Genomic DNA, 25,990 nt, shown 5'->3' with positions numbered 1-25,990 from the left:
ACCAATATAGAAATTATCTATTAGATTACATTAGTCTTGATACAGCCTCTGCCACCACATCAGATCAATTGCTCTGGGCTCCTTTGATCAGCTCCATCACCTAGTGGGGGTGGGGGGTCATAGTTTGGTCCCGCCTTCACTGTTGTGACTGGTGTGGGGGTAGGGACAGGCTTAGGGCGTCGGGGGGTTCCCCGGAGGCATCTTCCTTGGGGGGCTCAACCCGGGGTAGCGGTCATGTCCGGTTAGGGGCTCTTTTGGCTCTCGGGTGACTGTTTCCTCGTGGCTGCGTGCAGCAGGACTAGGGGAGGGTCTGTGCTGACGGACGTGGGTTACTGACCTGGTAGCCTGTCTGCCCCTGGGTGGGTCCGGGATGGGCGTGAGGTTCTGGGGGCGCTCCGTCTCTGGGCTGGGGCTGGGTCCTGGTTGGTGTGTTGCCGGGGTTGTGGGCGGGTGGGTGCATGGGGGCCCATCCCTGGCGCAGGGTGCCGCCGGTGCGTCGAGCTGCCTGGGGGGCTCTTCAACTGTTGGGGGAGATTGTCACATCTTGCAGGAGCTTTCCTCTCCTCAGGAACTCTCTGCAGGAGGGGGAGATACAGGAGAGGTGGAGGAAGATCTCAGCCTGGGCGTCTATTGTCTCATGTAGTCTGGAAGATGAATGGATGGTGGGGTGGGTGCAGTTTTCTCTGTGGTGGGGTTGGGTGGACTGTCCCGGGCTCTGTGGGGCCGGGGGGCGCTGCTGCGCTGGGCCCCTGTCTGGATGGGCCTGGGCCCCCTTTCCCTGGCGGGTCGCGGCGTATGGGAGTGCCTACTGGGGTCAGCGGGGGAGCTGGCCCCAGGGAGGGGTCACCTGCCCCTCCCTTCCTTCCCTCCCCATCTCCAGCTGCCTCCCTCTTCCCGCTCCACCACAACCACCCACACATGCAGGACCTTGGAGTAGGGGTATGTCACCAGGGTGCAGAGGAGGCTACCCCCCCCCTCTGTCCCCTTCTGGCTGCCTCTGCCTCAATTTTATCCCACAACTTGGACATTCACATTACTCACATTCTCATTACGCATACATATAGGATCTTGGGGGTGGGCACGATACACAGAGTCCAAATTACCATCAGGGTGTGCACTTCACCCCTGGCGTCGTTGCCCACCTCTCAATTTTGAATACACGTAGACATTGAGGGCTAGCAGGAGGGACTATGCGCTTACCTGCTGCTCTCTGGCAGGTAGCTCCATGCCCTCCTGGGTTTTAATTGCACCTTAGAACACACATACATCAACACTACAATGAGCGGGTGGAGGGAGGTTTGGAGTCTTCTCTCACCCCCGTTCTCTGCGGCCTGCTGGAGCGGGGGGGCTAGGAGGAGTTGGCCGTCCAGCTGCGGTCTGGAGTGTGGGGCCTCCCTGCTGCTACGGAGTCGGGGTGGTCTGCCTCTCCCCACCGCAGGGAAAAGGGTAACACCACCTGGGTCTGGGTGCAGTTCCCCCCTCCAGGGGCAAGGGTACCTAGACCCGGTTCGTAGAGTACGCTTGGGGAGTGTGATCGTGTGTACAGCGTCTCTTTATGTCTGTCTCCATGTTGGTTGAGTGTGGAGTAAGTGCATATGAGAGCATGAGGGTGGGAATGGATGTTTGTGTCTGTGTGTGCCTGTATGTCTGTGTCTATATGTCAGGTTGGGTATCAGACGCCACCTCTCTGGGGACATGCATGCTGATCCACACAGGTATGCACACAGGTGTACACACGGGTATTCACAGATGCGGACTACAGCTTTCTTGGCTGCTGCCTCAAAGCACATTGTACGCTGTCTATCTTGCGTGCTGCACAATATCGTTTATTATTTAGTATCTACTGATATCTACTGCTAGCTAGTTTATTGTGATGGTGCTGTGTTTTTTTTTATTATGTTGCTCTTTGTTGTTTGCTTTCTCTTCTGTTTTTTTTCTCCATACAGGTGACCCAGGTGTTTTGTTTTTTTGTTTGTTTTTCTTTCTTTCTTCTCCCCCTTCTCACCGTCTCTTCTCCCCTTTGGTTTTCTTTCTCTCCCTCTCTTTCTTTCATTCTCTCTCCCTGTCCTGTCCCCCAGTCATGTCTGTCCCGTTTGTAGCAACTGAAAATAAAATAAATTCATAATTATAATAAAGGTCAATCAAATGGACCAATATGGCAAGGCCATGATGATCCACTTGGTAAAATAAATCCGCTTGGCATCTTTCTTGGCCTTAAGACAACAATTCTGATGGCTAAAGATCCAAACGGGACACAAAAAAGAAAAAAAAAAGAAAAAAAGAAAATGAAGTTTAGTTTCCAGATTTTTTCTTGCTGTGTCTCATTATGCCAGCAGGTGGCAGTACGTTAGTCGAGTCGTCTGTGTTGCTGCTCCGTCCACGCGCAGAATCATGTCAGGAAAAGTCGGGAGAAAGCGCCAGAGTCCAATTTGGGATTACTTTGAATATGACTGTGTTTTGGATGAAGCAAGTGTCTTGTAGTGGAAAGAGACAAATTATGAGGGACATTTATAAAGGGAAAAAAATCCCACAAACCTTAAAGTGCACTTGAAAAGCTCACACAAGAAGGCTAACCTAGCTTACCTTGAGAAGGTAAGGGAGCACACTCAACCCTCATCCCCAGAAACAGACGCTAACCCCAGGCAAGGCAGCGTGATGCATCCCGAGACAACAGGACGGGGACATCTACATAACTGTGTGAGTCAATTGCCTTCAAAAAGTTTATCAATTCACTTGAACCAAACTTACGAACACCCGGTGCTGCAAGAGTTAATAGTCTCATTGGGGCCAAGATATACATTTTATAGTTGCCTGGTATCAATGGTTGTTCATCTGCCTTTATTTATTTATTTATTTATTTATTTAAAGAACCCATAGGTGGGAATGTGAGTTGTCTGTCTCTGCGTGTTAGCCCTGCGACAGACAGGCGACCTGTCCAGGGTGCAGGGTATGGTAGCTGGAATAGCAACATACCCAAGGATAAGCAGAAGAGAATGACTGATATGATGAAACTGGGATTTTGTTACACTTAATTATTGCAAACACAACTAAAACTATAACTGAAACTAATCAATACTAAACTGAAACTAAGGATTTTCAAAAAAAATAAAAACTAAACTAGCAAACAATTGGTAAAAACTAATTAAAACTGATATAAAATTGAAAATCTGAAGTCAAAACTAATTAAAAATAAAAACTAATGAAAATTGCAAAACTATTAAAACCCTGATGTCAACAAATCCCCAAAAAGTTGGGACAAGGCCATTTTCTCTCCCCTTCTTCTTACAACATTCAACAGACGTCTGGGGGGTCAGGGGAGGGGGGTGGGGGGTACGCCCCCCACACCTCCATTCCCGAGCTTAAAAACTGGCATCTTTTTGTACGTACGAGCACGCGCGCATGCACTCTCATGCACGCGCGTTCACTCATCCGAAAAGGCGCACTTCAGGGCCATGTGGCCCCACTGCGCATTTTAAACAGATCGCAGACATTTTGTGGTCAAAATGAAAGACTGATGTAGGGCTAATGATAACAGCAAACCCAGTAGTAATAAAGCCTAAAACCTCATATAGACCCAGAGTGAAACAGTATCCCCTCAAACCAGATGCAGAAGTAGGGATCAAGCCTGTAATAGAAAGCATTATTAAAGCAGGAATACTGGTAGCATGTAATACGGCCCTTTTTCCAGTGAAAAAACCAGATTCTCAGTCGTGGTGCATGGTTCAAGACTTGAGGGCTGTAAATCAAGCCGTAGAGAGTATTGCACCATGTGTCCCAGACCCCCATACCTTGTTAAATCAGATAAAACCAGGCATGAGATATTTCACACTGGTAGGTCTGAGTAATGCTTTCTTTTCCATACCAGTACATAAGAGCTCGCAAGGTTGGTTTGGATTTACATACCAAGGTAAAAAATACACCTGCACTAGGTTACCACAAGGTTTTTGTGACAGTCCTACTCTTTTTATACAGGGAATTACTAATTGTCTGTCTGATTTCATAATACCATCCCACTCACAGATACTAGTTTACGTGGATGATATTTTGATAGCGTCTGACTCAGGACAAAATTGCAAAAGTATGTCTATAGCGCTGCTGACACATTTAGCAAAAACGGGGAATAAAGCATCACTTTCAAAGTTACAGTGGGTACAGAAGGAGGTGAAATTCTTAGGTCACCAGCTCAGTTCAGCAGGGACAAGCATACACCCAGAGAGGAAAGCAGCTATTTTAGCAGCTCCTAGGCCAGTGACAAAGAAACACATGAGGCAATTTTTAGGACTGTCCAATTATTGTCGTTCTTGGGTGCCGAACTTTGCTGAAGTGAGTCAACCACTGTTAGACATGATGTATAGCGAGTCTTTGGCAATGTCAGATAGTCTAAGCTGGACTCCTGGACAAGCTGGACAGGAATTCTGCACATTGAAACAACTGTTGACAAGCGTGACTGTGTTAGGATTGCCTGATTATAAGCCGTTTGTCCAGACAGTTGACTGCAAAGGACATTTTATGACCTCAATGTTAGCACAAGACAGCGGGGGAAGAATGAAGCCAGTAGCTTACTATTCTAAAAGATTAGATCCAGTTGCTTGTGCTTTGCCTCTGTGTGTGAGATCAGTGTGTGCAGCGGCTCAAGCTGTACAATGTTCCGGGGAAAGTTTTATTTCACCTTTTGGCACTGCTACTTTCACACGAGGTGGATGTTTTACTACTGCAGACTAAAATGACATTTCTGTCACCTGCAAGACACTTGTCTTTAATGTCACTATTACTCTCACAACCACACATAACCATAAAGCGGTGCACAACGATGAATCCGTCAACCCTGTTGCCAATGGAGGAAGAGGGCACTCCTCATGTGTGTAGAGAGCACGTGGAGAAGGTGTGTAAGCCGAGGGATGACTTAACGGATGTGCCACTTGGTGAGGGAAAGGTTTGGTTTGTTGATGGTTCGAGTTTTAAAACAGCAGAAGGACAGGCTAAGACAGGTTTTGCTGTAGTAGATAGTGAGAAAGTTATTTGTGCAGGACAACTAGCATGTTCCATGTCTGCTCAAGCAGCAGAGATAGTAGCTTCAATGGAAGCGTGTAAAGCTGCAAAGAAACAAAATGTGACAATATACACTGATAGTCAATATGCATTTGCTACATTACATTTCTTTGCAGTGCAGTGGGCAAGACGAGGTATGACAACCTCGACAGGGAAACCTGTAGAACACGCCAAACTCCTGCAAAATCTGCTGGAGGCCATATTATTGCCCAGTAGAATTGCCGTTTGTAAATGTGCTGCACATACCAGAGGGAAAGATCCAGTTGCATTATGGTAAATGGCCTGTATTTGTATAGCGCTTTACTAGTCCCTAAGGACCCCAAAGCGCTTTACACATCCAGTCATCCACCCATTCACACACACATTCACACACTGGTGATGGGTAGCCACAGCCACCCTGGGGCGCACTGACAGAGGCGAGGCTGCCAGACACTGGCGCCACCAGGCCCTCTGACCACCACCAGTAGGCAATGGGTGAAGTGTCTTGCCCAAGGACACAACGACCGAGACTGTCCAAGCCAGGGCTCGAACCGGCAACCTTCCGATTACAAGGCTAACTCCCATTACGGGGCGATCTCTTGAGCCACGATTGCCCTGTGGCTCAAGAGTTAGGGAATGCTTTTGCAGATAAGATCGCAAAAGAGGCAGCTTTAGGAGCACATGGTGTTCACATTTTAGCAGTGCAACAGCAGCAGACATTGCCTATTACATGAGCTGTATTGGCAGACATGCAGGCCCACTCACCTACTGCAGAAAAACAGTTGTGGCTCACAAAAGGAGCGAGCTTGCAAGATAATGTTTATTATCTGTGTGTGTGGAGGAGGTGTGGTCCGGGGCATGAGTGAAGTTGGGTCCCCCCCCCACCTTCTTCAAATCCAACAAACGTGGTATCAAACGTTTGTGCTACGTTTGTGCTGGTTTGTGCTGCTAAAATTGTCGTTTGTGCTACTATCATTTTAAAGATATTAATAAAAATTTCTAGAGGTCATCAGAGGTCAACCAGCCCCCCCATATTAATGGAATCAAACAAAATTGATGTCAAACGTTTGTGCTATGTTTGTGCTGCAAAAATGTTTGTTTGTGCTGCTAACATTTTAAAATGTTTAATAAAATAACGTCTTGATGCGTGCTTAATCATCCAGGTAAGTAAATCCCAAAAGGTTGATTCTGTTCATCTGGACATTTTCAGTTGGAGAAACGTTTCGTCACTCATCCAAGTGACTTCTTCAGTCTCAGCTGACTGCAGGTTTCCCCAACCTTATAAACACATGTGAGTGAAGTTGCCCCCCCCTACCTTCTTCAAATCGAACAAAATTGATGTCAAACATTTGTCCTGCAAATTATTTTGTTTGTGCAGGTTATGTTTCCCTAATTTTATAAACAGTACGTGTACAGTGAGAGAGATGTTACATCTGTCTTCACTTGCATCCCAGTCATAGAAGCGTTGGAGGTCGTTCATAAGAGATTACAGGATCATCCCAACCTCAGCAACAGGACCACTCTCAGCACTGATCAGTTGTGTTTGCTTTTGGAACTGTCTTAATTCCACCTATTTTGCATAAGGGTCAGTACAGGCAGAAATCTAGGTGTGCCATGGGTTCCCACAGGCCCCTGGTCAAAGTCACCAAACCAGTTCATAAGCAGGTACAGGTGTGGCCAGAAGGGTCCTCAGAGGCACTGCTTTTCCACCACAGGCTGCCACACACGACAACACCACAGACTTTCAGGAATATACAGAAACTGTCACTGCCTACATCCCAAAATGCATCGATGATGTCACAGAGACCAGGAATATCACTGTCCGGGCCAATCAGAAACCATGGCTCACAGGTCAGGTTTAAATGCTCCTAAGGTTGAAAAATGCAAGCCTTCAGCCTTCAATTAGGTGAGTCTAAGAACAGCAAGGGCAAACCTGTCACGTGCCATCAGCTACAGCAAAGCTTCAGCGACAGCAGAGATACTTGGAGGCAGTGGCAAGGAATACAAACCATCACAGACTACAAGCCCACTCTACAGACCGTGGTGACACAATCCCCAGACAGTGTGTGGAGATCCCTTGCCAAAATCAATATACGCAAAGCTCCAGGTCCTGATAACATCCTTGGACGAGCACTGACGGACTATGCTGTGGAACTCACAAATGTCTTCACAGACATCTTTAACACATCACTAGGGTCAGGCCGTCGTTCCCACATGCCTCAAAGCCTCCACCATCATTACTGTACCCAAGAAGTCATCTATCTCCTGCTTTAAGGACTACCGTCCTGTCAAACTCACCTCCATCATTATTAAGTTAAGTGCTTTGAACGGTTAGTCATGCATCAAATCAAATTATCGCTTTCCCCCAACCTGGATCCATTTCAGTTTGCATACCGGTCAAAACGCTCAACCGATGATGGAATTTCAACTGCCCCTCACTCAGCCCTCACACATCTGAACACTAGAGACTCATTTGTCAGAGTCCTGTTCATAGACTTCAGTTCAGCATTCAACACCATCATTCCCCAGCAACTCATTCACAAACTGGATCTGCTGGGGATCAGCACCTTGCTGTATAACGGGCTGCTAGATTTCTTGACAGGAAGACAGCAGACAGTACGGGTCGACAGCAACACCTCCAGCCCAAGAACACGGAATACGGGGGCTCCCCAAGGATGTGTGTTGAGCCCCCTTCTCTTCACTCTGCTGACCCACGACGAGATCTACTAATAATAATAATAATAATACATTTTATTTAAATAGCGCCTTTCAAAGCACCCAAGGACACTGTACAACAGATAAAAACTGGAAATATACACAATGATAAAAATAGAAGATAAAAGTTAAAACATACAGAAATTTAAGAATAGGCAATTTTAAACAGATGAGTTTTGAGGGTGGACTTAAAAAGAGAGAATGAACTAATATTTCTGAGGTCCGGGGGTAGGGAATTCCAAAGTCGAGGGGCAGAGCAGCTAAAGGCCCTCCCTCCCATTGTGATCAGACGAGCAGAGGGAACAGAGAGAGAAAGAGAAGATGAAGATCTGAGGCAGCGGGATGGGAGCTTCATCTGTAATAAGTCAGAGAGGTACGGTGGAGAGAGAGAATGAATAGCCTTGAATGTATACAGAATTATTTTAAAATGGATGCGAAATTTGACCGGGAGCCAGTGAAGTTGCTACAGGGGTGAAGTTAACCATCTGGCAGAGTGGTACAGCAACAACAACCTGTCCCTGAATGTGGAGAAGACCAACAGCGACTCTACTTCCTCTGCAATCTGAGAAGCACAAGAGATCCAACCCACATTATGAGCACCTTTTACAGAGGCACAGTTGAGAGTATCCTCACCAGCTGCATCACTGTGTGGTATGACTCCTGCACTGGGTTCTGCAGGACAAAATGACAACGGGTAGTGAGAGCAGCCGAGAGCATTGTGGGGACCTCTCTTGCCCCCCTCCCCAGGAGACCTACTGCACCTGCCTCATCTGGAAGGTCCTCTCCATTACTTCAACAGCGTCTTCAGTTTGCTGCCATCAGGAAGGATACTGAAGAGCCTCCGGGCCAGAACCAGCAGACTGAGAGACAGCTTCGTCCATCGGGCTGTCAGGATGCTGACCATCTCTGAATCGAGAAGGGGGGCCCAAGGGTACATCTTTTGCCATCTTACAATGCTGTGATTGTAGCCATTCCCCACTTTCTGTGAATGGTACTCATGGCCATTAATCAGTAGGCTTTGATTAGTTGTCATTGATCAATGGTCATAAGAATTTGCATACTAACAGTCATGGAACTAACCCCCCAGCACATTGTTCATTCAGTGGTGCTAGTTTCCTTCACTATGGAAATGTACTGTTTATAAGGTTGGGAAAACCTGCAGTCAGCTGAGACTGAAGAAGTCACTTGGATGAGTGACGAAACGTTTCTCCAACTGAAAATGTCCAGATGAACAGAATCAACCTTTTGGGATTTACTTACCTGGATGATTAAGCACGCATCAAGACGTTATTTTATTAAAAATTTTAAAATGTTAGCAGCACAAACAAACATTTTTGCAGCACAAACCAGCACAAACATAGCACAAACGTTTGACATCAATTTTGTTTGATTTGGGTAATCGGGGGGGCTGGTTGACCTTTTGACCTTTACCTTTTCATTAATATCTTTAAAACAGAGGCAGCACAAACGACAATTTTAGCAGCACAAACCAGCACAAACGTAGCACAGTTGATTGACACCCATTTTGTTTGATTTGGGTAATGTGGGGGGGCTGGTTGACCTCTGATGACCTCTAGAAATTTTTATTAATATCTTTAAAATGATAGTAGCACAAATGAAAATTTTAGCAGCACAAACAAGCACAAACATAGCACAACTGATTGACACCAATTTTGTTTGATTCCATTAATATGGGGGGGGGCTGGTTGACCTCTGATGACCTCTAGAAATCTTTGTTAATATCTTTAAAATGATAGCAGCACAAACAAAAATTTTTGCAGCACAAACCAGCACAAACGTAGCACAAACGTTTGATACCACTTTTGTTGGATTTGAAGAAGGTGGGGGGGCCAACTTCACTCACATAGAACAGCTGATGGCGTTTGGGCTGATGACAGTTTCCTTCCCCTTTTTAGTGAGACAGGAGAGGAGCAGAGGGGATGCTGGGATCAGCTGAGACCGGAGCTGTCCAGACTACGGACTGTCACAACAAATGAAAACTCAAAATAAACGTGGCATCTGGCAATAAAGAACTGTGTGTGTGTGTACGTGTGTGAAGTGCATCTCACAAGTGGTGCTGAAACCCTGTCTGCGTGGGGATGTCTGACCCACATGCTGTGCCGCCGAGATGGCGAAGATGAGCCAAGACCAGGCAGCTGCCCAGCGCGATCACCTGGCTAAGCTGCAGGAGCAGGCGGACCAGCAGACCCAGGTTCTGGAGCGGTTGGTTGGAGCTGCTGCTCTCAGCCTTTGACCAGGTGATTAAGATTGATGGTCACGTGGTGCGCCCTGAAGCCGTGCGGACGTACCCGCGCTTCATTTTATTAAAAGATAAGTTATATCGAGTGAGTCGTGACACTCGCATGGAGGGGACACACGCCCAGTTGTTGGTGCCGCAGGGCCGCCTGGAAAATCATTTCCCGGCGGCCCTCATTATAACCCCATGGTAGGGCATATGGGATATGAAAAAACTCTGGAGTGAATAACGGCCCGATTTTATTGGCCGGGCATCCGAGCGGATGTGCGCCACTGGTGCGCGTCCTGCCTGGACTGCCAACCTGTTAAGCAGCCGGCCATACCAAAAGCGCCTTTGCACCCGCTCCCACTCATGGAGGTCCCGTTTGAGCGCATTGGCATGGACCTCATCGGGCCGTTTCACTCGAGTGCACGCGGCTATCACTTTGTATAAGTCCTGGTGGATTATGCAACCCGATACCCGGAAGCAGTCCCTCTGCGTAACATCTCTGCAAAGAATGTGGCGCAGGCACTGTTTCAGGTCATCTCCCGAGTCGGAATCCCGAAAGAGATACCGACTGACCAGGGCACTTTGTTCATGGCTCGCACGCTGCGGGAACTGTACGAATTACTGGGCATTAAATCTATTCGGACCAGCAACTATCACCCTCAGACGGACGGGCTGGTAGAGCAGCTAAATAAGACTTTAAAGTCCATGATTTGTAAGGATTCATCCAGGCTGGAGAAACTGATCAGGAAGGCTGTGGTCGGCATGAAGCTGGACACTCTGGTGACAGTGGCAGAGAAAAGGACACTAAAAAAACTGCTGGACATTATGAACAATGCTGGGCATCCTCTGCACACGGCCATTAACAACCAGAAGAGTCTGTTCAGTGACAGGTTGCTTCTCCCCAAGACAAGAACTAACAGACTTAAAAACTCCTTTGTCCCACACGCCATCAGACTGTTTAACTCCTCTCTGGAGGGGAGAGGGAGGGGAGACAGGAGGACAAAGGAGGGGGGAACAACTAAGCTGTAGTGCCTCTTCACCTCACTGTGCAATACTTTTGTGCAATACTTTTGTAAATAGTCAACAGTGCAATAGACCTCAATACTTGAAATGTGCAATTCACTTGTATTTTTATTTTTATTCCTATTTATTCTATTCGTATATTTTATTTATATTGTCTCTGTATTTATAGGTGTGTGTGTGTGTGTGTGTGTGTGTGTGTGTGTGTGTGTGTGTGTGTGTGTGTGTGTGTGTGTGTGTATGTATGTATATATATATATATATATATATATATATATATATATATATATACACACACACCCAGCACGCCCCTGCGGGCGGTTTATCCTTCAAGCTCGGGTCCTCTACCAGAGGCCTGGGAGCTTGAGGGTCCTGCGCAGTATCTTAGCTGTTCCCAGGACTGCGCTCTTCTGGACAGAGATCTCCGATGTTATTCCTGGGATCTGCTGGAGCCACTTGCCTAGCTTGGGAGTCACCGCACCTAGTGCTCAGATTACCACGGGGACCACCATTACCTTCACCCTCCACATCCTCTCGAGCTCTTCTCTGAGCCCTTGGTATTTCTCCAGCTTCTCGTGTTCCTTCTTCCTGATATTGCTGTCATTCGGAACCGCTACATCGATCACTACGGCCGTCTTCTTCTGTTTGTCTACCACCACTATGTCCGGTTGGTTAGCCACCACCATTTTGTCCGTCTGTATCTGGAAGTCCCACAGGATCTTAGCTCGGTCATTCTCCACCACCCTTGGGGGCATCTCCCATTTTGACCTCGGGACTTCCAGGTTATACTCGGCACAGATGTTCCTGTACACTATGCCGGCCACTTGGTTATGGCGTTCCATTTATGCCTTGCCTGCTAGCATCTTGCACCCTGCTGTTATGTGCTGGATTGTCTCTGGGGCATCTTTACACAGCCTGCACCTGGGGTCTTGCCTGGTGTGATAGACCCCAGCCTCTATGGATCTTGTACTCAGAGCTTGTTCTTGTGCTGCCATGATTAGTGCCTCTGTGCTGTCTTTCAGTCCAGCTTTGTCCAGCCACTGGTAGGATTTCTGGATATCAGCCACCTCCTCTATCTGCCGGTGGTACATACCGTGCAGGGGCCTGTCCTTCCATGATGGTTCCTCGTCTCCCTCCTCTTTCTTGGGTTTCTGCTGCCTGAGGTATTCACTGAGCACTCGGTCAGTTGGGGCCATCTTCCCAATGTATTCTTGGATGTTCCTTGTCTCATCCTGGACTGTGGTGCTGACACTCACCAGTCCCCGGCCCCCTTCCTTCCGCTTAGCGTACAGCCTCAGGGTGCTGGACTTGGGGTGAAACCCTCCATGCATGGTAAGGAGCTTTCTTGTCTTTATGTCAGTGGCTTCTATCTCCTCCTTTGGCCAGCCTATTACCCCAGCAGGGTACCTGATCACGGGCAGGGCGTACGTGTTGATGGCCCGGATCTTGTTCTTACCATTCAGCTGACTCCTCAAGACTTGCCTGACCCTCTGCAGGTACTTGGTGGTTGCAGCCTTTCTAGCGGCCTCTTCATGGTTCCCATTTGCCTGCGGGATCCCCAGGTACTTGTAACTGTCCTCTATGTCTGCAATGTTGCCTTCTGGTATATATATATATATATATAACATTCTGTAACTGTAACTTCTGTCGGTGCTGTGCTTTTTGGAAACCGAATTTCCCAGAGGAACCCACCCGAGGGAGTAATAAAGTTCCATCTTATCTTATCTTATCTTAATTTTATTATTGAACAACAACCATGTTCTCAATGAACCCAAAAAACTCATTAATATCAAAGCTGAATGTTTTTGGAAGTAGTTTTTAGTTTGTTTTTAGTTTTAGCTATTTTAGGGGGATATCTGTGTGTGCAGGTGACTATTACTGGGCCTGTGGTGCTGACTGATATCATGCACATTTCACCAGGGCAAGTGGTGTTTGCTAAGGCCATTCACATTACACCAGGGTGTGTGGTGCTGACCAATACCATCCATCTTTCACCAGGGACAGTGTTGTTAGATGAGGCCATCCACATTACAACAGGGCCTGTGCTACTGGCTGAGGATATTTAAATTTCACCAGGACCTGTGGTCATGGCTGAGGCCAATTACATTTCACCAGGACCTGTGTTGATGGCTGATCCCATCCACAATATACAAAGGCCTGTGCTACTGGCTGATGCCATCAACATTACACCAGGGACAGTGCTCCCTGTGAAGCCATCTTCACCACACCACTGCCTGCATTGCTGGTAGAGGCCATCCACATTGCACCAGGGCCAATGCTCCCTGTGGGGCCATATTCACCACACCAGGGCCTGTGCTGCTGGCTGATACCATCCACATTTTACCAGGGCCTGCATTGCTGGGTCATGCCATCCACATTTAACCAGGGCCTGTGCTACTCGTTGATGCCATCCACATTACACCAGGGTGTGTGGTGCTGACCAATACCATCCATATTTCACCAGGGCCACTGTTGTATTCTGAGGCCATACACATTACACCAGGGACATTGCTTCCTGTGAGGCCATCTTCACCACACCACTGCCTGTGTTACTGGCAGAGGCCATCCACATTACACCAGGGCCTGTGGTGTTGTCCTAAACCATCCACATTTCACCAGGGCTTGTGTTTCTGGCTGATGACATCCACAAAAACATTACACCACTACCAGTGCTTCCTGTGAGGCCATCATCACCACACCAGGGCCTGTGGTGCTGGATGAGGCGATCCAAATTACACCAGGGCCTGTGCTACTCGTTGATCCCATCCACATTACACCAGGGCCTGTGGTGCTGGCCAATACCATCCACATTTCACCAGGGCCAGTGTTGTTGGCTGAGGCCACCTACATTACACCACTGCCAGTGCTTCCTGTGATTCCATCATCTTTTTTTTTTTTTTTTTTGCCTGTCCCGTTTGGCTCTTTTGCCATCAGAATTGTTGTCTAAAGGCAAAGAAAGATGCCCAACGGATTTACTTTACCAAATTGACCATCCCAGCCTTGCCGTAATGGTCTATTTGATTCACCTTTTATTGTTTATTTTATTTTCACTTACCGAATACGGGACAGACTTGACTGGGGGAAAGAAGGGGAGAAAGAAAGAGGGAAGGAGAAACAGCTGAGATGAGGGACGGGGGAGAAGGGCAAAAAAAAAAAACCCAACAGAACGGGCAGAAAAAAAAACAAAAAAAGAAAAAAAAATGCATATATCAATCACCTGGATCACCTGCTGAGAAAGAAAAAAGAAAACAAGCAGAAGAGAACAAGAGTAATAGAATAAACAAAATCACAATGATATATGGGAATATGACAGTAAATACTAAATATTAAACATTATTGTGCAGCACATAAGATCAACAGAACACAGTGTGCTTTGAGGTAGGAGCCAAAAAGGGTGTAGTTTGTGGGTGTGATCACCCGTGTGTACACCTGTGAGCATGGACGCGCTTGTTTTTTTTTTTTAAAAGGTTCCTTCATGTAATGATCTGCTAGAGGGTGTGGGGGGGCCACAGCCCCGTCCTCCAGGGCATGAAGCAGGTATGGAGGAGATCAAAACTCCAGACATCCAGAGGCCCCCAGAACACAAGAGACCAAGGAAGACCAACAGAGGGGCAGCCGCGCCACTGTCCCAGAAAGAGCTGAGGAGAGTCCCAGATGAGGGCTCACTCAGCAGCCGCGGAGCAGAAGCAGGGGGAGTTGCAGTGACGTGCCCGTGAGCTCCGCCGGCAGCCAGCTGTGCCTGAGTGACCGAGCCCCAGGCCGAGAGGCCGGGGGCACCCCACCTCCGAAGTGGCCCGAGCGAGCCCCAGGCTCCAGGCCCCGATAAGCGGCCGCCAAGGAGTGAGCCGGTGTGTACCTCGACGCCCATCCCCAGACACAAAGAACCACCAACGCACCGATGTCTGAGGGAGTCCGCCACTGGCAGGGGAAGTGGTGGTAGGGGGAGATAGGCCTCCAAACCTTGGAGGGCCTGAGATGTCCCCAGAGAGGTGGCGTCTGATACCCAACCTGACATATAGACACAGACATACAGGCACACACATATACAAACGTCCATTCCCACCCTCATGCTCTCATATGCACTTACTCCACACTCAACCAACGTGGAGACAGACATAAAGAGACGCTGTACACACTATCACACTCCCCAAGCGTACTCTACGAACCGGGTCTAGGTACCCTTGCCCCTGGAGGGGGTAACTGCACCCAGACCCAGGTGGTGTTACCCTTTTCCCTGCGGTGAGGGGAGGCAGACCGTCCTGACTCCGCAGCAGCAGGGAGGCCCCACACTCCAGACCGCAGTCGGACGGCCAACTCCTCCTCCTAGCCCCCCCCCCCGCTCCAGCAGGCCGCAGAGAATGGGGGTGAGGGAAGACTCCAAACCTCCCTCCGCCCGCTCATTGTAGTGTTGATGCATGTGTGTTCTAAGATGCATTTAAAACACAGGAGGGCATGGAGCTACCTGCCAGAGAGCAGCAGGTAAGCGCATGGTCCCTCCTGCTAGCCCTCAATGTCTACATGTATTTAAAATTGAGAGGTGGGCAACGACGCCAGGGGTGGGGTGTACACCCTGATGGTAAATTGGATTCCGTGTATCGTGCCCACCCCCAAGATCCTATATGTATGTGTAATGAGAGTGTGAGTAATGTGAATGTCTAAGTTGTGGGATAAAATTGAGGCAGAGGCAGCCAGAAGGGGACAGGGGGGGGGGGGGGTAGCCTCCTCTGCACCCTGGTGACATACCCCTACTCCAAGGTCCTGCATGTGTGGGTGGTTGTGGTGGAGTGGGAAGAGGGAGGCAGCTGGAGATGGGGAGGGAAGGAAGGGAGGGGCAAGTGACCCCTCCCTGGGGCCAGCTCCCCCGCTGACCCCATTAGGCACCCCCATACTCTGCGACCCGCCAGGGAAAGGGGGCCCAGGCCCATCCAGACCGGGGCCCAGTGCAGCAGCGCCTCCCGGCCCCACAGAGCCCGGGACAGTCCACCCAACCCCACCACAGAGAAAACTGCACCCACCCCACCATCCACTCATCTTCCAGACTACATGAGACAATAAGGAGGAAAGTTCCTGCAAGATGTGACAATCTCCCCCACCAGTTGAATAGCCCCCCAGGTGGCTTGATGCACCGGCGGCACCCTGCTCCAGGGCTGGGCGCCCATGCACCCACCCACCCACAACCCCGGCAACACACCAACCAGGACCCAAGCGCCCGAGGCCCGGCCCGGGCCCCAGCCCATAGACGGTGCGCCCCCAGAACCTCACGCCCATCCTGGACTCACCCAGGGGCAGCCAGGCTACCAGGTCAGCAACCCACGTCCGTCAGCACAGACCCTCCCTTAGCCCCGCTGCACGCAGCCGCGAGGAAACAGTCACCTGAGAGCCAAAAGAGCCCCTAACAGGACATGACCGCTACCCCGGGTTGAGCCCCCCAACGAAGATGCCTCCGGGGAACCCCCCGATGCCCTAAGCCTGTCCCTACCCCCACACCAATGTGTTGCTGGCAGAGGCCTTCCACATTGCACCAGGGCCAATGCTCCCTGTGATTCCATCATCACCACACCAGGGCCTGTGGTGCTGGCCAATACCATCCACATTTCACCAGGGCCACTGTTGTTGGCTGAGGCCATACACTTTACAACAGGGACAGTGCTTCCTATGAGGCCATTTTCACCACACCAGTGAGTGTGCTTTTGGCTGAGGCCATCCACAAAACATCACGGCCTGTAATGCCGGCTTCTACCATCCACATTACACCAGGGACAGTGCTTCCCTTGAGGCCATCTTCACCCCACCAGGGCCTCTGCTGCTCGTTGATGCCATCCACATTACACCTGGGCCTTTGGTGCTGACCAATATCATCCACATTTCACCAGGGCCAGTGATGTACACCAGGGACTGTGGTGCTGGCCAATACCATCCATATTACACCAGGTCCTGTGCTACTGGCTCATGCCATCCACAATACACAAGGGCCTGTGCTACTGGCTGATGCCATCCACATTTCACCAGATCAAGTGGTGTTGGCTATGGCCATTCAAATTACACCAGGGTGTGTGGTGCTGACCGATACCATCCATATTACACCAGGGATAGTGTTGTTAGATGAGGCCATCCACATTACAACAGGGCCTGTGATACTGGCTGAGGACATTTACATTTCACCAGGACCTGTGGTCATGGCTGAGGTCAACTACATTTCACCAGGGCCTGTGTTGGAGGCTGATCCCATCCACAATATACAAAGGCCTGTGCTACTGGCTGATGCCATCAACATTACTCCAGGGCCAGTGCTCCCTGTGAGGCCATCTTCACCACACCAGGGCCTGCGTTGCTGGCTGATGTGATCCACAATTCACAAGGGCCTGTGGTGTTTGCTAAGGCCATTCACATTACACCAGGGTGTGTGGTGCTGACCAATACCGTCCATATTTCACCAGGGACAGTGTTGTTAGATGAGGCCAACCACATTACAACAGGGCCTTTGCTACTGGCTGAGGATATTTACATTACACCAGTGACAGTGCTTCCTGTGAGGCCATCTTCACCACACCACGGCCTGTACTGTTGGATGAGGACATCCACATTACACCAGGGACAGTTCTTCCTGTGAAGCCATCATCACCACACCAGGGCCTGTGCTTTTGGCTGATGCAATCCACATTACACCTGGGCCTGTGGTGCTGGCCAATATCATGCACAATTCACCAGGGCCAGTGGTGTTGGCTAAGGCCATACACATTACACCAGGGTGTGTGGTGCTGACCAATAACATCCACATTTCAACAGGGGCAATGTTGTTGGCTGAGGACATACACTTTACACCAGGGACAGTGCTTCCTGTGAGGCCATCTTCACCATACCAGGGCCTGTGGAGCTGTCCGAAACTATCCACATTTCACCAGGGCTTGTGTTTCTGACTGATGACATCCACAATACACAGGGGCCTGTGATACTGGCTGATGCCATCCACATTATACCACTACCAGTTCTTCATGTTAGGCCATCATCACCACACCAGGGCCTGTGGTGCTGGATGAGGCCATCCACTTTACACCAGGGACAGTGCATCCTACGAGGCCATCTTCACCACACCAGGGCCTCTGCTCCTCGTTGATTCCATCCACATTACACCTGGGCCTGTGGTGCTGACCAATATCATGCACATTTCACCAGGGCCAGTGGTGTTGGCTAAGGCTATTCACATTACACCAGGGTGTGTGGTGCTGACCAATACCATCCATATTTCACCAGGGCCACTGTTGTTGGCTGAGGCCATACACATTACACCAGGGACAGTGCTTCCTGTGAGGCCATCTTCAGCCGACCAGGGCCTCTGCTGTTCGTTGATGCCATCCACAATACACCTGGGCCTGTGCTGCTGACCAATATCATGCACATTTCACCAGGGCCAGTGGTGTTGGCTAAGACCATTCACATTACACCAGGGTGTGTGGTGCTGACCAATACCATCCATATTTCACCAGGGCCACTGTTGTTAGATGAGGCCTTCCACATTTCACCAGGGCCTGTGTTGGTGGCTTATGCCATCCACAATATACAAAGGCCTGTGCTACTGGCTGAGGCCATCAACATTACATCATGGCCTGTGATGCCGACTTCTACTATCCACATTACACCAGGGACAGTGCTTCCTGTGAGGCCGACTTCTACCATCCAGTCTACCATGCCGACTTCTACCATCCACATTACACCAGGGACAGTGCTTCCTGTGAGGCCATATTCACCCCACCAGGGCCTCTGCTTCTCGTTGATGCCATCCACATTACACCTGGGCGTGTGGTGCTGACCGATATCATGCACATTTCACCAAGGCCACTGTTGTTGGCTGAGGCCGTACACATTACAACAGGGCCTGTGATACTGGCCTAGGATATTTACAGTTCACCAGGGCCTGTGGTCATAGCTGAGGCCAATTATATTTCACCAGGGCCTGTGTTGGTGGCTTATCCCATCCACAATTTACAAAGGACTGTGCTACTGGCTGAGGCCATCAACATTACATCACGGCCTGTGATGCCGGCTTCTACCATACACATTACACCAGGGACAGTGCTTCCATTGAGGCCATCTTCAACCCACCAGGGCCTGTGCTTCTGGCTGATACCATCCTCATTTCACCAGGGCCTGTGATACCGGCTGATCTCATCTCCATACCATCTCCAACAACGATGAGGCGGCCTACATGGATGAAGTGAAGAATCTGGCATCGTGGTGCCAGGACAACCACCTCCAGCTGAACGTCAGCAAGACCAAGGAGCTGGTGGTGGAAGGGGTCAGCACAGAGACTACAAGCCCATTATCATCAATGGAGCTCCAGTGGAGAGGGTGCAGTCCTTCAAGTATCTTGGTGTCCACATCTCCTCAGACCTGACATGGGCTGCCCACATTCAGGTCCAGACCAAAAAGGCTAGGCAGCGCCTGTATCACCTACGACAACTGAGGAAGTTCAGGGTCTCTCCAAAGATCCTCAGGATTTTCGATACAGGCGCTGTGGAGAGCATCCTCACACAGAACATGACATCGTGGTTTGGGAACAGCTGTGTGAAGGACCAAAAAGCTCTCCAGAGAGTGATCCGTACAGCAGAACGCTGCTGCAGGATTGCTCTCCCCCCGCTTCAGGACACCTACACCAGGAGATGCCGGACTAGAGCAGCGCAGATACTGAAGGACCCGTCCCATCCAGGCAACAAACTGTTCCAACTTCTGCAATCTGGTAGAAGGTTCCGCATCTTCCGGGCAAGGACAGAGAGACTCAAGAGGAGCTTCTATCCCCAAGCCATCCGTGCCCTAAACACACACACCCGCCCTCTCACATCATCTATAATTGACTGAGACAGGACTCTCTTCCAGACACGCTAAACCAAGGCACAATGTACATTTCAAATTCCTTTAATTTTAAATATGTTTATTGTGATGGACCGAGTTGAAAAACAGGAGGAGCCCAGGAATTATTAGAAAAATATAGTTTCCATTTATTTAACCCCCAAAAATTATATTTACAAGACTAATAAATGTTGAGCTCATAAAAGAGGTCAAAGAAACAAAACTGAACTCAGGCAAAAACTGCAACCTTAACAAACCAAATGACTGCCCAAACATACATAATTGACCTAAACATGAAATGACACACAAGGGTATATATAATGGCTGATCAGACCATTGTGACACATGAGGGGTAACAAACAAACACAATCATAAATCACAAACGATGCAGTACAATCTACACTCAACAAAAATATAAACGCAACACCTTTGTTACTGCTCCCATTCCCCATGGGATGGACGTAGAGACCTAAAATTCATTCCAGATACACAATATAACCATCCCTCCCAAACAGTTATCACAAATCAGTCCAAATGTGTGGTAGTGGGCACATCTGCCATATTGAGATAATCCATCCCACCTCACAGGTGTGCCACATCAGGATGCTGATCTGACATCATGAGTAGTGCACAGGTGTACCTCAGACTGCCCACAACAAAAGGCCACCCTGGAATGTGCAGTTTTTTGCGCTATTGGGGGTCTGGGGACCCAGAACCGGTCAGTATCTGGTGTGACCACCATTTGCCTCATGCAGTGCAACACATCGTCGCATGGAGTCTATCAGATTGTCAATTGTGGCCTGTGGAATGTTGTTCCACTCCACTTCAATGGCTGTGCAAGGTTGTTGGATATTCGTGGGAACTGGTACACGCTGTCGTATACGCCGGTCAAGCACATCCCGAACATGCTCAATGGGTGACATGTCCGGTGAGTATGCTGGCCATGCAAGAACTGGGACATTCTCAGCTGCCATCTGCCCTGAACAATGTGAACCATGATTCATCCGTGAAGCGCACACCTCTCCAACGTGCCAGACGCCATCGAATGTGAGCATTTGCCCACACAAGTCTGTTACGGCGATGAGCTGGAGTCAGGTCAAGACCCCGATGAGGACGACGGGCATGCAGTTAAGCGTCCCTGAGACGGTTTCTGACAGTTTTTGCAGAAATTGTTTGGTTGTGCAAACCAATTGTTCCAGCAGCTGTCTGGGTGGCTGGTCTCAGACGGTCTTGGAGGTGAACCTGCTGGATGTGGAGGTCCTGGGCTGGTGTGGTTACACGAGGTCTGCGGTTGTGAGGCCGGTTGGATGTGCTGCCATATTCTCTGAAACGCCTGTAGAGACGGCTTATGGTTGAGAAATGAACATTCAACGCACGGGCGACAGATCTGGTTGACATTCCTGCTGTCAGCATGCCAATTGCACGCTCCCTCATTGCTTGTGGCATCTGTGGCATTTTGCTGTGAGACAAAACTGCACATTCCAGGGTGGCCTTTTGTTGTGGGCAGTCTGAGGTACACCTGTGCACTACTCATGATGTCAGATCAACATCCTGATGTGGCACACCTGTGAGGTGGGATGGATTATCTCAATATAGCAGATGTGCCCACTACCACACATTTGGACTGATTTGTGACCACTGTTTGGGAGGGATGGTTATATTGTGTATCTGGAATGAATTTTAGGTCTCTACGTCCATCCCATGGGGAATGGGAGCAGTAACAAAGGTGTTGCGTTTATATTTTTGTTGAGTGTAGTTTGTTAATAAACTAAACACTAAAGAAGAAACTCAAAAACCCCATTAAACCCTAAACTCAAATATTTAATTAAATACAAATACTTTGTTTTTAAAATAAAGAAAACACACATTCCCCCCTTCAGCAGGAAGTGATGGTGTGGTCCAATTATCTTCCTTTGTATTTAATGGTTTCAAACCCTGGCTACCATCTTTTGTCCAGCAACTCCCAGGGATGATGGCAGGTAAGAAATAAAAGGACAAAGGTTAGTCAGAAAGCAAAGAAATGAAGTAGTATGAATACATAAGTAAACTAAATGTGCGCGCTTACAAATAGAACAAATGTATCCAAACCAATCAATAAAGTTATTGGAAACTAAAATGTATTACTATGTTCAAATGAATGAAAATACAAAAGTTACCGACTTTAGAGTGTGGCCATGGGTTTGGCCATCACACACCCCCCCACTTCTGGATCTTCCATCAGGCAGCGGGAGAGGTAATCAGCAATGGTGTTGTCTTTACCGGGGATATAGTGAACCTTAAACCGGTATGGCTGCATAGCCAGATACCACCTGGTGATTCTCCCATTAGTGTCTTTCATTCTCTCCAGCCACTGCAGGGCTTTGTGGTCAGTTTGAAGGATGAATTCTCTTCCCAGCAAATAATACTTGAAAGAGTCAAGTGCCCATTTAATGGCCAAGGCTTCCTTCTCAACCGTTGCGTAGCGGCTCTCCCTTGGTAGCAGCTTACGGCTGATGTAGGCGACAGGATGTCCATCCTCTGGTGGTCCCTGCAGAAGCATCAGTCTGCAATGTAAAGTCTTTTGTGAAATCTGGTGAGTGCAGAACGGGGTCCTTACTCAGGGACTGGCGAAGGTCTTTGAAAGCTGCAACAGCTTCAGCTGTCCACCGAATCTTATTGGGACATCTTGAGCCAATCCTGTCCGTCAGTGGGGCTGCTCTAGCTGAGAAGTTGGGAATGAATCTGTTGTAGAACGCAGCCATGCCGAGGAAGGATCGCAGCTGTTTCCTGGTTTGTGGAAGAGGACATGATGCAATTGCATTAATTTTGTCAACCTGTGGTTTAATTGTCCCACCTCCAACAGTAAACCCGAGGTACTGGACTTCAGTCCTAGCAAGAGCACACTTTGCTGGATTGATGGTAAGCCCTGCGGAACACAGCCGATCCAGCACGATTCTTAGGTGATCCACATGCTCTTCCCAAGTTCCACTGAAAACAACAACATCATCAAGGTACGCACAGGTGAATGCTGAGAGCCCACAGAGTACCTTATCCATTAGCCTTTGAAATGTTGCTGGGGCCCCATGCAGACCAAATGGCAAGACTGTGAACTCGAACAATCCCCACGGAGTACGGAATGCTGTCAACTCTTGAGACCGTTTAGTGAGAGGTACTTGCCAGTATCCCTTGGAGAGATCAATGGTCGTTAGATATTTTGCCTTCCCCAAACGCTCAATGAGATCGTCAATGCGTGGCATCGGGTAAGAGTCAAATTTTGATATGGAATTGAGGTACCTGAAGTCGATGCAAAAACGTATCGTGCTATCCTTTTTTGGAGCCAACACAACAGGGTTGCACCACTCACTTGTTGAAGGTTGGATGATTCCAAGAGACAGCATGAGGTCCACCTCCTCCTTTAACTCCACCAGGAAGCATTCCGGTATCCTGTAACTCATACGCTTCACAGCTGCATCAGGTTTTAAAACAATGTCATGCTCCACCAGACTCGTGCGACCTGGGTACTTTTGAAATATGTCTGAATTAATCAGAGGCGTTACCTGAGACTGTTGCTCACTGGTGAGATGGCTCAGGTCCAGGACAGAGACTGTTACTGAAGGCAAGTAGTCATTAACTTCTTCCTCCTCATCCACGCTGTGAATAAGCAAACCCTCTGTTTTATTCTCAGTGCGTGGAATCCATTCCTTAAGAAGGTTAACATGGAGCACTCTACTCCCTCGCTGGAGACCTGGTGTAGAAACTTTGTAGGTAGTAGGTCCAAGTTTCTTCTGTACTTCAAAGGGTCCCTGCCACTTTGCCAGCAACTTGCTGTCAGAAGTTGGCAACATTACCAAAACCTTCTGGCCAGGGACAAAACTCCTGTGGCGAGCTTTTTTATCAAACAAAGTCTTTTGTTGCCTCTGAGCAGCTGCCATATGACTCTGAGCCAGTTCACTCATCTGCTGAAGCTTTTCTCTCATATGAATGACATATGAAATAACATTGACCGATTCCTCTTCACCTTGCTCTCCCTCCCATGAGTCCTTTAGCAGGGTCAATGGGCCTCTCACCTCATGGCCATAAAGAAGCTCAAACGGGGAGAAGCCAGTGGAGGCTTGAGGAACTTCCCTGTAGGCAAAAAGGAGGTATGGCAGCCACTGGTCCCAATCAGACCCTGTATCATTGACAAACTTTCGGAGCATTTGTTTGAGAGTTTGGTTGAAGCGCTCCGTCAGTCCATCTGTCTGTGGGTGATAAGGGGTTGTCCGCACACTCCTGATGCCTAACAGCTTATAGACCTCTTTCAACAGTGTGGACATAAAATTAGTGCCCTGGTCAGTTAAAATCTCCTGTGGGAATCCAACCCTTGAGAACAGTTGAATCAGTGAGGAAGCTACAGTTTTTGCTTTAACAGTTTTTAATGGAAAGACTTCAGGATACCTCGTAGCATAGTCTGTAATGACTAGCATAAAGCGATTTCCAGATTTGCTTTTTTCTACAGGACCAACTACGTCCATGCCAAGACGCTGAAATGGTATACCAATGATTGGGAGAGGTTGGAGTGGTGCTTTGGTGGGGACTCTAATTGAAGTCTTCTGACATTGAGGACAACTCCTGCAAAACATAGCAACATCTGAGTGTAAACCAGGCCAGAAAAAGTATCGCTTGATGCGAGCGGTGGTCTTATGCTTCCCCAGGTGGCCAGCCCAGGGAATGGAGTGCCCCAAAGTAAGCACTGTTTCACGGGCTACTTTAGGGACTACTAACTGCTTAACCTGGCCATGCTGGTGGTATAAAATGCCATCTTGCATAATGTACAGCTCTTTATTTATGTCAGATTCAACAGAGTCCTTTTCCTTCGCCCTCAGCAACATGGCAGACAAAGTTGGATCAGCCTGCTGCATTTGTCTGATGTTCGTAGGTACTGAAAAACCTAAAGGCATATCTGGAGCAGCCTGAACTGATGTCTTTCCAACAGTGTGTTGAAATTTTTCACGTCTTCTTTGACTGCGTGGCTTCCGAGACTTCCCGGGATCTGTCTCTAGTTCAGCCTCAAAGAAGGGTAAAGCACTGAGGGTTGCATAATGCTCATCCTGATTTTTAGTTTGAGCCCTTGTTATAGCAACATTGCACTCATGTACTTCCCTCAACAGATCATAGATGACTGGCAGATCCTCCCCAAGAACTACAGGATAGGGCAGATTATCAGCTACACCAACCTTTAACAGATGGGGTGTCCCCTGCACTTCAATAAACAGATCAGCAGTAGGGTATGGTCTTTCATCACCATGTATACAGCAAACTGATATGGTTTCAGAGGGGCATGTGTAGTCTTTTGACACATATTTTCTGTGTACCAGAGTCTGTGTGCTGCCAGTGTCTATTAAAGCATTAATTTCTTGTCCATTAATCTTAACTGTGGTGATTTTATTTGACTGCTTTCTCTCAGATTTAATATCCACATTCTGGTGAGGCACAAAACACATCTGAGATCATTTTCTTTGATTATTAGGACACATGGGCTTAGTGTGACCTTCCTGTCCACAAAGGTAGCACACTGGTGGCCTTTTACCTGGCTTCGAGGTATTCAGAGGCTGCGTTTCCCTTGTAAAGGGCTTACCCACACCCGTCGCTGACCTCTGAGGATGCTGAGGGGGTTGCGACCGACGTGAATCTCTGGCAGCCTTCCATGTACTGTTGCTCCATGGCTGACTCTTACTTCGGGCAGCTACAAACACATCAGCCAGGGTGGCGGCCTCTGCAGCAGACTTTGGATTATGATCCTTAGTCCAGACCTGAAGCTCAGGACACAGCATTCTTAAAAACTGCTCCAAGATAATAATTTCACCAACTTCTTTTATAGTTCTTTTTTTAGGCTGAATCCACTTCTCATAAAGTTCTTTCAGTCTCGCATACAGTTCCTTGGGACTCTCATCAAAAACGTCAAGACAGCGAAATCTTTGCCTATATGTTTCTGGGTTTATATCATATTTTTGCAAAATGGCAGCTTTTACCTTATCATATTGCAGTGATTCGTCCACATCCATATTAACATAGGCACTTCGAGCCTTACCAGTGAGAAGAGGAATGAGGTGAAAAATCCAGTCTGACTCTGGCCAACGACAAGCAGCTGCAATTCTCTCAAAAGTGGTCAGAAAATGT

Source organism: Rhamphochromis longiceps, linkage group LG13 (genome assembly GCF_057381845.1).
Source record: "Rhamphochromis longiceps isolate RC_006_pf linkage group LG13, R_longiceps_female_GT1.1, whole genome shotgun sequence".
NCBI lineage: Eukaryota > Metazoa > Chordata > Actinopteri > Cichliformes > Cichlidae > Rhamphochromis > Rhamphochromis longiceps.
The sequence above is the reverse complement of the archived record's forward strand: the minus strand, read 5'-3'. Positions refer to the sequence as shown.